At 41.3% G+C, this 13477-nt stretch overlaps 1 pseudogene; it reads left to right on the top strand.

The window, feature by feature from the left end:
- The first annotated feature begins 979 nt into the window (after window positions 1-979).
- LOC139762280 (uncharacterized) overlaps window positions 980-13477 on the top strand; it is a 33793-nt pseudogene continuing 21295 nt past the window's right edge.

The following is a 13477-nucleotide window of genomic DNA, read 5'->3' as shown; positions in this document are numbered from 1 at the left end:
TTACAATTAACACAGGTTGCTGCCTGAGCCTTACACTCACGAAAACCGTGATCAATTTCCGCACATTGACTGCATGTCTGGTGCTGAGCTTTGCAGCTCTTAGTCTCGTGTCCGTATTGTAGACATTTAAAACCTTGTATATCGAGGTACTGGTCGGGTTTGTGGTATTTGGCAGGCACTGAGATCATGGGAAACAAGATTCCCCGGGAGAGTAGGCGATCTGTCTCGGTCGAGTTAGAGCATTGTATTTAAGTGATCTTGAAATGTTCAGTTTGAAAACGTTGATGACATTAATGTCACTGTTTTCTTGATTTATGGCTTCAGTTATCTCTATGGGGTTAAGGGACAAGATAGATGCATCAATATTATTAGCACTATCGATACATCTAGCTTGAAGGGGGTGGTCGTAAGCTTGGATAGGATCTCATCTGGATCGCTATCCTTGCTTAAACATATTTTATATAGATATTTATTAGTAGGGGATTGAATAACCCTACTGGGACGGACCTCAGTGGTCTTAAATACAATCGTTAGTAATTCGAACGTGTAAAGAGGGGGGGGGGGACTTTCGGTTTTAATCAATTTTAAACGAATGTCAGGAGGCATGATGGCATCAATGTCCTAATGCCGAGGAAACGTAGGTGAGGGACCACAACCCCACTCCAGGGAGGACCCTGCACTATCACAGGGTAACCCAGGAGGCTCGGCGGGAGTGGTAAGAATGTGAGGGTCTCAACCCCGTTAGGTGAGAACAGGTCCACACCAAGCCTCCGCTCCTCAGGAAGTAATTTTCCTGAATGGTGTGGGGAAGCTGGGGTAGAAATTGTTCAAGCCTAACGGTCGAGAGATGTTGGATGATGGATGGTAAAAAAGATAGAAAAAAGCACGAGAGAAATGGACTGGAGGCAACGTAGGGTGGAGAGTGAGTTGGCATTATATCCCACACTCTAGCCAAGGTCAGTCTCTCTCTGGTGTTCACTCGCAAAGCATCTCATGGTGTCACGGACGGCAGTTGTGGACTGACAGGGTGAGCTACACTGTGTTATAAACGTGTTATGGTGATACAGAAGACTGCAGCATGGAGGGACAACCAGGGACATATTCTCCGTGCAGCGAAACCTCCTCAAACAGTTTTGACAACAGGAGACAGAAGGTCATAAACACAAGAAAAACCCTTCAAATGTCCTGAGTGTCAGAAAAGCTTTACGAAACATGTCTATCTTCATAGGCACATGAAATTACATACTTTTGAGAAGACATATCAGTGTAAAGAATGCCAGAGTACCTTCTCCCGTAAGAACAACTTAGTGTTGCAGATGAAAGTTCACATTGGACAAAAGCAATATCAGTGTTCAGAGCGTCAAAAGTATTTTTCTAAAAAATGTGATTTAAAGAAACACTTGAGAATCCATACTGGTGAGAACCCATACCAATGTTCAGAATGTCAAAAAAGTTTTTCTTCTAAAAGTAGGTTAGTGACACACCTGAGAGTTCACACGGGCGAGAAGCCATACCAATGTTCAGAATGTCAGAAAAGTTTTTCTCAGAAAAGTAGTTTAGATGACACACCTGAGAGTTCACACGAGCGAGAAGCCATAGCAATGTTCAGAATGTCAAAAAACTTTTTCTCAGAAAAGTAAATTAGTGAGAACCCGAGAGTTCACACCGGCGAGATGCCATACCGATGTTCAGAATGTCAAAAAACTTTCTCTCAGAAAAGTAATTTAGTGACACACCTGAGAGTTCACACGGGCGAGAAGCCATACCAATGTTCAGAATGTCGAAAAAGTTTTTCTCAGAAATGTGAATTAGTGAGACACCAGAGAGTTCATACAGGCGAGAAGCCATACCAATGTGCAGAATGTCAAAAAACTTTTTCTCAGAAAAGTAATTTAGTGACACACCTGAGAGTTCACACAGGTGAGAAGCCATACCAATGTTCAGAATGCCAAGAAACCTTTTCTCAGAAAATTGATTTAGTAAGACACCTGAGATTTCACAGAGGTGAGAAGCTATACCAATGTTCAGAATGTCAAAAAAGTTTTTCTCGGAAAAGTAATTTAGTGACACACCTGAGACTTCACACAGGCGAGAAGCCATACCATTGTTCAGAATGTCAAAAAAGTTTTTCTCAGAAAAGTAATTTAGTGACACACCTGAGACTTCACACAGGTGAGAAGCCATACCAATGTTCAGAATGTCAAAAAAGTTTTTCTCGGAAAAGTCATTTAGTGACACACCTGAGACTTCACACAGGTGAGAAGCCATACCAATGTTCAGAATGTCAAAAAAGTTTTTCTCAGAAAAGTAATTTAGTGACACACCTGAGACTTCACACAGGCTAAAAGCCATGCCAATGTTCAGAATATAAAAAACAATTCTATAACAGAGGTAATTTAGTAAAACGTCTGAGAGTTCACACAGCCGAGAAGCCAAACAAGTAAAAAAAATATCAAAAAACCTTTTCTGGTATAAGTACTTCAGTGACACATCGAGAGGTTACACAAGCGAGGAACCATAATAGTGTTCAGAATGTCAAGAAACTCTCCCTGGTAAAAGTGCTTTAGTCAGACACCTGAGAGTTCACAAGGCAAGAAGCCATACCGGTGTTCAGAATGTCAAAAACAATTTTCTTGAAGAGGTGATTAAGGAAGACATCGGAGAGTTCACACAGGGCAGAAACCATGCTTATGTTCAGAATGTCCTAAATGTTTCTCCCGAAAAAGCAGTATAGTAAAACGTAAGGTAGTTGAACGCATTCAAGATCTCATGTGGTGAGAACCGGCCACGACCCGCGTGTACTGGAGCGACTCATGACGTCACACCCATCTTTACCAAGATCACAGAGGACCCCACCAGGGAGGTCAGGCGCCAAACAGGTGAGACCACACAATGATAAACAAATGATATTGTTTCATCTCTGGTACTATACTAGTATTTCTGTAAAATAATATTAATATCCTCCCCTCTCTTTTTTTTTTAATTTTCCAAAAGAAGGAACAGAGGGGGCCAGGTGAGGATATTCCAAAAAAGGCCCAGTCCTCTGTTCTTAACGCTACCTCGCTAACGCGGGAAATGGCGAATAGTTGAAAAAAAAAAAAATATATATATATATATATATATATATATATATATATATATATATATATATATATATATATATATATATATATATATATATATATATATATATATATATATATATATATATATATATATATATATATATATATATATATATATATATATATATATATATATATATATATATATATATATATATATATATTATATATATATTTTTTTTTTTATACTTTGTCGCTGTCTCCCGCGTTTGTGAGGTAGCGCAAGGAAACAGACGAAAGAAATGGCCCAACCCCCCCCCCCCCATACACATGTATATACATACGTCCACACACGCAAATATACATACCTACACAGCTTTCCATGGTTTACCCCAGACGCTTTACATGCCTTGATTCAATCCACTGACAGCACGTCAACCCCGGTATACCACATCGCTCCAATTCACTCTGTTCCTTGCCCTCCTTTCACCCTCCTGCATGTTCAGGCCCCGATCACAAAATCTTTTTCACTCCATCTTTCCACCTCCAATTTGGTCTCCCTCTTCTCCTTGCTCCCTCCACCTCCGACACATATATCCTCTTGGTCAATCTTTCCTCACTCATCCTCTCCATGTGCCCAAACCACTTCAAAACACCCTCTTCTGCTCTCTCAACCACGCTCTTTTTATTTCCACACATCTCTCTTACCCTTACGTTACTCACTCGATCAAACCACCTCACACCACACATTGTCCTCAAACATCTCATTTCCAGCACATCCATCCTCCTGCGCACAACTCTATCCATAGCCCACGCCTCGCAACCATACAACATTGTTGGAACCACTATTCCTTCAAACATACCCATTTTTGCTTTCCGAGATAATGTTCTCGACTTCCACACATTCTTCAAGGCTCCCAGAATTTTCGCCCCCTCCCCCACCCTATGATCCACTTCCGATTCCATGGTTCCATCCGCTGCCAGATCCACTCCCAGATATCTAAAACACTTCACTTCTTCCAGTTTTTCTCCATTCAAACTCACCTCCCAATTGACTTGACCCTCAACCCTACTGTACCTAATAACCTTGCTCTTATTCACATTTACCCTTAACTTTCTTCTTCCACACACTTTACCAAACTCAGTCATCAGCTTCTGCAGTTTCTCACATGAATCAGCCACCAGCGCTGTATCATCAGCGAACAACAACTGACTCACTTCCCAAGCTCTCTCATCACCAACAGACTTCATACTTGCCCCTCTTTCCAAAACTCTTGCATTTACCTCCCTAACAACCCCATCCATAAACAAATTAAACAACCATGGAGACATCACACACCCCTGCCGCAAACCTACATTCACTGAGAACCAATCACTTTCCTCTCTTCCTACACGTACACATGCCTTACATCCTCGATAAAAACTTTTCACTGCTTCTAACAACTTTCCTCCCACACCATATATTCTTAATACCTTCCACAGAGCATCTCTATCAACTCTATCATATGCCTTCTGCAGATCCATAAATGCTACATACAAATCCATTTGCTTTTCTAAGTATTTCTCACATACATTCTTCAAAGCAAACACCTGATCCACACATCCTCTACCACTTCTGAAACCACACTGCTCTTCCCCAATCTGATGCTCTGTACATGCCTTCACCCTCTCAATCAATACCCTCCCATATAATTTACCAGGAATACTCAACAAACTTATACCTCTGTAATTTGAGCACTCACTCTTATCCCCTTTGCCTTTGTACAATGGCAGTATGCACGCATTCCGCCAATCCTCAGGCACCTCACCATGAGTTATACATACATTAAATAACCTTACCAACCAGTCAACAATACAGTCACCCCCTTTTTTAATAAATTCCACTGCAATACCATCCAAACCTGCTGCCTTGCCGGCTTTCATCTTCCGCAAAGCTTTCACTACCTCTTCTCTGTTTACCAAATCATTTTCCCTAACCCTCTCACTTTGCACACCACCTCGACCAAAACACCCTATATCTGCCACTCTATCATCAAACACATTCAACAAACCTTCAAAATACTCACTCCATCTCCTTCTCACATCACCACTACTTGTTATCACCTCCCCATTTGCGCCCTTCACTGAAGTTCCCATTTGCTCCCTTGTCTTACGCACTTTATTTACCTCCTTCCAGAACATCTTTTTATTCTCCCTAAAATTTAATGATACTCTCTCACCCAAACTCTCATTTGCCCTTTTTTTCACCTCTTGCACCTTTCTCTTGACCTCCTGTCTCTTTCTTTTATACATCTCCCACTCAATTGCATTTATTCCCTGCAAAAATCGTCCAAATGCCTCTCTCTTCTCTCACTAATACTCTTACTTCTTCATCCCACCACTCACTACCCTTTCTAATCAACCCACCTCCCAGTCTTCTCATGCCACAAGCATCTTTTGCGCAATCCATCACTGGTTCCCTAAATACATCCCATTCCTCCCCCACTCCCCTTACTTCCATATATATATATATATATATATATATATATATATATATATATATATATATATATATATATATATATATATAAATATTGCTTTGTCGCGGTCTCCCGCGTTAGCGAGGTAGCGCAAAGAAACAGACGAAAGAATGGCCCAACCCACCCACATACACATGTATATACATACACGTCCACACCCGCAAATATACATAACTATACATCTCAATGTATACATATATATACCCACACAGACATATATATATATATATATATATATATATATATATATATATATATATATATATATATATATATATATATATATATATATATATATATATATATATATATATATATATATATATATATATACCCATGTAAATAATTCATACTGTCTGCCTTTATTCATTCCCATCGCCACCTCGCCACACATAAAAAAACATCGCCCTCCCCCCTCATGTGTGCGGGGTAGGGCTAGGAAAAGACAACAAAGGCCCCATCCGTTCACATTTAGTCTCGAGCTGTCATGTAATAATGCACTGAAAACACAGCTCTCTTTCCACATCCAGGCCCCACCGAACATTTATGGTTTACCCCAGACGCTTCACATGCCCTGGTTCAATCCATTGACAGCACGTCGACCCCGGTATACCACATCGTTCCAATTCACTCTGTTCACTCTATTTCACTCCATCTTTCCACCTCCAATTTGGTCTCCCACTTCTCCTCGTTCCCTCCACCTCTGACACATATATCATCTTAGTCAATGTATCTTCACTCACTTTCTCCATGTGACCAAACCATTTCAAAACACTCTCTTCTGCTCTCTCTACCACACTCTTTTTATTACCACACATCTCTCTTACCCTATTATTACTTACTCGATCAAACCACCTCATACCACATATTCTCCTCAAACATCTCATTTCCAGCACATCCACCCTCCTGCGCACAACTGTACCCATAGCCCACGCCTCACAACCATACAACATTGTAGGAACCACTATTCCTTCAAACATACCCATTTTTGCTTTCAGAGATAATGTTCTCGACTTCCACACATTCTTCAAGGCTCCCAGAATTTTCTCCCCCTCCCTCACCCTATGATTCACTTCCGCTTCCATGGTTCCATCCGGTGCGAAATCCACTCCAAGATATCTAAAACACTTCACTTCCACCTGTTTTTCTCCATTCAAACTTACCTCCAAATTGACTTGACCCTCAACACTACTGTACCTAATAACATTACTCTTATTCACATTTACTCTCAACTTTCTTTTCTTTCACACACTTTACCAAACTCAGTCACCAGCTTCTGCAGTTTCTCACATGAATCAGCCACCAGCGCTGTATCATCAGCGAACAACAACTGACTCACTTCCCAAGCTCTCTCATCCGCTACAGACTGCATACTTGCCCCTCTTTCCAAAACTCTTGCATTCACCTCCCTAACAACCCCATCCATAAACAAATTATACAACCATGGATACATCACACACCCCTGCCGCAAACCTACATTCACTGAGAACCAATCACTTTCCTCTCTTCCTGCGTGTACAAATGCCTTACATCCTTGATTAAAAACTTTTCACTGCTTCTAACAACTTCCCTCTCACACCATATATCCTTAATACCCTACACAGAGCATTTCTATCAACTCTATCAAATGCCTTCTCCAGATCCATAAATGCTACATACAGATACATTTGCTTTTCTAAGTATTTTTCACATACATTCTTCAAAGCAAACACCTGATCCACACATCCTCTACCAATTATGAAACCACACTGTTCTTCCCCAATCTGATGCTCTGTAGATGCCTTCACCCTCTCAATCAATACCCTCCCATATAATTTACCAGGAATACTCAACAAACTTATACCTCTGTAATTTGAGCACTCACTCTCATTCCCTTTGCCATTGTACAATGGCACTATGCAAGCATTCCGAAAATCCTCAGGCACCTCACTGTGAATCATACATACATTAAATAACCTTGCCAACCAGTCAACAATACAGTCACCCCCTTTTTTAATAAATTCCACTGCAATACCATCCGAACCCCCTGCCTTGCCGGCTTTCATCTTCCGCAAAGCTTTTACCACCTCTTCTCTGTTTACCAAATCATTTTCTCTAACCCTGTCGATTTGCACACCACCTAGACCGAAACACCGTATATCTGCCACTCTATCATCAAACACATTCAACAAAACTTCAAAACACTCCCTCCATCTCCTTCTCACATCACCACTACTTGTTATCAACTCCCCATTAGCCCCCTCCATTGAAGTTCCCATTTGTTCCCTTGCCTTACGCACTTTATTTACCTCCCTCCAAAACATCTTTTTATTCTCCATAAAATTTAATGATACTCTCTCACCCCAACTCTCATTTGCCCTCTTTTTCACCTCTTGCACCTTTCTCTTGGCCTCCTGCCTCTTTCTTTTATACATCTCCCACTCATTTGCATTATTTCCCTGCAAAAATCGTCCAAATGCCTCTCTCTTTCCTTTCACTAATAACCTTACTTCTTCAACCCACCTCCGACGCTTCTCATGCATCAAGCATCTTTTGCGCAATCCATCACTGCTTCCCTAAATACATCCCATTCCTTCCCCACTCCCCATACGTCATTTCTTCTCATTTTTTTCCATTCTGTACTCAGTCTCTTCTGGTACTTCCTTACACAAGTCTCCATCCCAAGTTCACTTACTCTCACCACTCTCTTCACCCCAACATTCTCTCTTCTCTTCTGAAAAACTCTACAAATCTTCACCTTCGCCTCCCCAAGATAATGATCAGACATCCCTCCAGTTCCACCTCTCAGCACATAAACATCCAAAAGTCTTTCTTTCGCTCACCTATCAATTAACACGTAATCCAATAACGCTCTCTGGCCATCTCTCCTACTTACATACGTATACTTATGTATATATCTCTTTCTAAACCAGGTATTGAAAGGATATATATATATATATATATATATATATATATATATATATATATATATATATATATATATATATATATTTTTTTTTTTTTTTTTTTTTTTTTTTTTTTTTTATACTTTGTCGCTGTCTCCCGCGTTTGCGAGGTAGCGCAAGGAAACAGACGAAAGAAATGGCCCAACCCCCCCCCCTCATACACATGTACATACACACGTCCACACACGCAAATATACATACCTACACAGCTTTCCATGGTTTACCCCAGACGCTTCACATGCCTTGATTCAATCCACTGACAGCACGTCAACCCCTGTATACCACATGACTCCAATTCACTCTATTCCTTGCCCTCCTTTCACCCTCCTGCATGTTCAGGCCCCGATCACACAAAATCTTTTTCACTCCATCTTTCCACCTCCAATTTGGTCTCCCTCTTCTCCTCGTTCCCTCAACCTCCGACACATATATCCTCTTGGTCAATCTCTCCTCACTCATTCTCTCCATGTGCCCAAACCATTTCAAAACACCCTCTTCTGCTCTCTCAACCACGCTCTTTTTATTTCCACACATCTCTCTTACCCTTACGTTACTTACTCGATCAAACCACCTCACACCACACATTGTCCTCAAACATCTCATTTCCAGCACATCCATCCTCCTGCGCACAACTCTATCCATAGCCCACGCCTCGCAACCATACAACATTGTTGGAACCACTATTCCCTCAAACATACCCATTTTCGCTTTCCGAGATAATGTTCTCGACTTCCACACATTTTTCAAGGCTCCCAAAATTTTCGCCCCCTCCCCCACCCTATGATCCACTTCCGCTTCCATGGTTCCATCCGCTGACAGATCCACTCCCAGATATCTAAAACACTTCACTTCCTCCAGTTTTTCTCCATTCAAACTCACCTCCCAATTGACTTGACCCTCACCCCTACTGTACCTAATAACCTTGCTCTTATTCACATTTACTCTCAACTTTCTTCTTCCACACACTTTACCAAACTCAGTCACCAGCTTCTGCAGTTTCTCACATGAATCAGCCACCAGCGCTGTATCATCAGCGAACAACAACTGACTCACTTCCCAAGCTCTCTCATCCCCAACAGACTTCATACTTGCCCCTCTTTCCAGGACTCTTGCATTTACCTCCCTTACAACCCCATCCATAAACAAATTAAACAACCATGGAGACATCACACACCCCTGCCGCAAACCTACATTCACTGAGAACCAATCACTTTCCTCTCTTCCTACACGTACACATGCCTTACATCCTCGATAAAAACTTTTCACTGCTTCTAACAACTTGCCTCCCACACCATATATTCTTAATACCTTCCACAGAGCATCTCTATCAACTCTATCATATGCCTTCTCCAGATCCATAAATGCTACATACAAATCCATTTGCTTTTCTAAGTATTTCTCACATACATTCTTCAAAGCAAACACCTGATCCACACATCCTCTACCACTTCTGAAACCGCACTGCTCTTCCCCAATCTGATGCTCTGTACATGCCTTCACCCTCTCAATCAATACCCTCCCATATAATTTACCAGGAATACTCAACAAACTTATACCTCTGTAATTTGAGCAGTCACTCTTATCCCCTTTGCCTTTGTACAATGGCACTATGCACGCATTCCGCCAATCCTCAGGCACCTCACCATGAGTCATACATACATTAAATAACCTTACCAACCAGTCAACAATACAGTCACCCCCTTTTTTTATAAATTCCACTGCAATACCATCCAAACCTGCTGCCTTGCCGGCTTTCATCTTCCGCAAAGCTTTTACTACCTCTTCTCTGTTTACCAAATCATTTTCCCTAACCCTCTCACTTTGCACACCACCTCGACCAAAACACCCTATATCTGCCACTCTGTCATCAGACACATTCAACAAACCTTCAAAATACTCATTCCATCTCCTTCTCACATCACCGCTACTTGTTATCACCTCCCCATTTGCGCCCTTCACTGAAGTTCCCATTTGCTCCCTTGTCTTACGCACCCTATTTACCTCCTTCCAGAACATCTTTTTATTCTCCCTAAAATTTACTGATAGTCTCTCACCCCAACTCTCATCTGCCCTTTTTTTCACCTCTTGCACCCTTCTCTTGACCTCCTGTCTCTTTCTTTTATACTTCACCCACTCAATTGCATTTTTTCCCTGCAAAAATCGTCCAAATGCCTCTCTCTTCTCTTTCACTAATACTCTTACTTCTTCATCCCACCACTCACTACCCTTTCTAAACAGCCCACCTCCCACTCTTCTCATGCCACAAGCATCTTTTGCGCAATCCATCACTGATTCCCTAAATACATCCCATTCCTCCCCCACTCCCCTTACTTCCATTGTTCTCACCTTTTTCCATTCTGTACACAGTCTCTCCTGGTACTTCCCCACACAGGTCTCCTTCCCAAGCTCACTTACTCTCACCACCTTCTTCACCCCAACATTCACTCCTCTTTTCTGAAAACCCATACTAATCTTCACCTTAGCCTCCACAAGATAATGATCAGACATCCCTCCAGTTGCCCCTCTCAGCACATTAACATCCAAAAGTCTCTCTTTCGCGCGCCTGTCAATTAACACGTAATCCAATAACGCTCTCTGGCCATCTCTCCTACTTACATAAGTATACTTATGTATATCTCGCTTTTTAAACCAGGTATTCCCAATCATCAGTCCTTTTTCAGCACATAAATCTACAAGCTCTTCACCATTTCCATTTACAACACTGAACACCCCATGCATACCAATTATTCCCTCAACTGCCACATTACTCACCTTTGCATTCAAATCACCCATCACTATAACCCGGTCTCGTGCATCAAAACCGCTAACACACTCATTTAGCTGCTCCCAAAACACTTGCCTCTCATGATCTTTCTTCTCATGCCCAGGTGCATATGCACCAATAATCACCCACCTCTCTCCATCAACTTTCAGTTTTACCCATATTAATCGAGAATTTACTTTCTTGCATTCTATCACATACTCCCACAACTCCTGTTTCAGGAGTATTGCTACTCCTTCCCTTGCTCTTGTCCTCTCACTAACCCCTGACTTCACTCCCCAGACATTTCCAAACCACTCTTCCCCTTTACCCTTGAGCTTCGTTTCACTCAGAGCCAAAACATCCAGGTTCCTTTCCTCAAACATACTACCTATCTCTCCCTTTTTCACATCTTGGCTACATCCACACACATTTAGGCATCCCACTCTGAGCCTTCGAGGAGGATGATCACTCCCCGCGTGACTCCTTCTTCTGTTTCCCATTTTAGAAAGTTAATACAAGGAGGGGAGGATTTCCGGCCCCCCGCTCCCGTCCCCTCTAGTCGCTTTCTACGACACGCGAGGAATACATATATATATATATATATATACATATATATATATATATATGTATATATATATATATATATATATATATATATATATATATATATATATATATATATATATATATATATATATATATATATATGGATGGGGTTGTTAGGGAGGTGAATGCAAGAGTTTTGGTAAGAGGGGCAAGTATGAAGTCTGTTGGGGAAGAGAGAGCTTGGGAAGTGAGTCAGTTGTTGTTCGCTGATGATACAGCGCTGGTGGCTGATTCATGTGAAAAACTGCAGAAGCTGGTGACTGAGTTTGGTAAAGTGTGTGAAAGAAGAAAGTTAAGAGTAAATGTGAATAAGAGCAAGGTAAATAGGTACAGTATGGTTGAGGGTCAAGTCAATTGGGAGGTAAGTTTGAATGGAGAAAAACTGGAGGAAGTAAAGTGTTTTAGTTATCTGGGAGTGGATCTGGCAGCGGATGGAACCATGGAAGCGGAAGTGGATCATAGGGTGGGGGAGGGGGCGAAAATCCTGGGAGCCTTGAAGAATGTGTGGAAGTCGAGAACATTATCTCGGAAAGCAAATATGGGTATGTTTGAAGGAATAGTGGTTCCAACAATGTTGTATGGTTGCGAGGCGTGGGCTATGGATAGATTGTGCGCAGGAGGATGGATGTGCTGGAAATGAGATGTTTGAGGACAATGTGTGGTGTGAGGTGGTTTGATCGAGTAAGTAACGTAAGGGTAAGAGAGATGTGTGGAAATAAAACGAGCGTGGTTGAGAGAGCAGAAGAGGGTGTTTTGAAATGGTTTGGGCACATGGAGAGGATGAGTGAGGAAAGATTGACCAAGAGGATATATGTGTCGGAGGTGGAGGGAACTATGAGAAGTGGGAGACCAAATTGGAGGTGGAAAGATGGAGTGAAAAAGATTTTGTGTGATCGGGGCCTGAACATGCAGGAGTGTGAAAGGATGGCAAGGAATAGAGTGAATTGGATCGATGTGGTATACCGCGATTGACGTGCTGTCAGTGGATTGAATCAGGGCATGTGAAGCGTTTGGGTAAACCATGGAAAGCTGTGTAGGTATGTATATTTGCGTGTGTGGACGTATGTATATACATGTTTTTGGGGGTGGTTTGGGCCATTTCTTTCGTCTCTTTCCTTGCTCTACCTCGCAAACACTGGAGACAGCGACAAAGCAAAAAAAAAAAAAAAAATATATATATATATATATATATATATATATATATATATATATATATATATATATATATATATATATATATATATATATATATATATATATATATATATATATATATATATTTATTGATCTGGAGAAAGCATATGATAGAGTTGATAGAGATGCTCTGTGGAAGGTATTAAGAATATATGGTGTGGGAGGCAAGTTGTTAGAAGCAGTGAAAAGTTTTTATCTAGGATGTAAGGCATGTGTAAGTGTAGGAAGAGAGGAAAGTGAATGGTTCTTAGTGAATGTAGGTTTGCGGCAGGGGTGTGTGATGTCTCCATGGTTGTTTAATTTGTTTATGGATGGGATTGTTAGGGAGGTGAATGCAAGAGTTTTGGAAAGAGGGGCAAGTATGAAGTCTGTTGGGGATGAGAG

Source organism: Panulirus ornatus, chromosome 43 (assembly GCF_036320965.1).
Source record: "Panulirus ornatus isolate Po-2019 chromosome 43, ASM3632096v1, whole genome shotgun sequence".
In the NCBI taxonomy this organism is placed as follows: Eukaryota; Metazoa; Arthropoda; class Malacostraca; order Decapoda; family Palinuridae; genus Panulirus; species Panulirus ornatus.
This window is presented reverse-complemented; position numbering and strand designations above follow the sequence as displayed.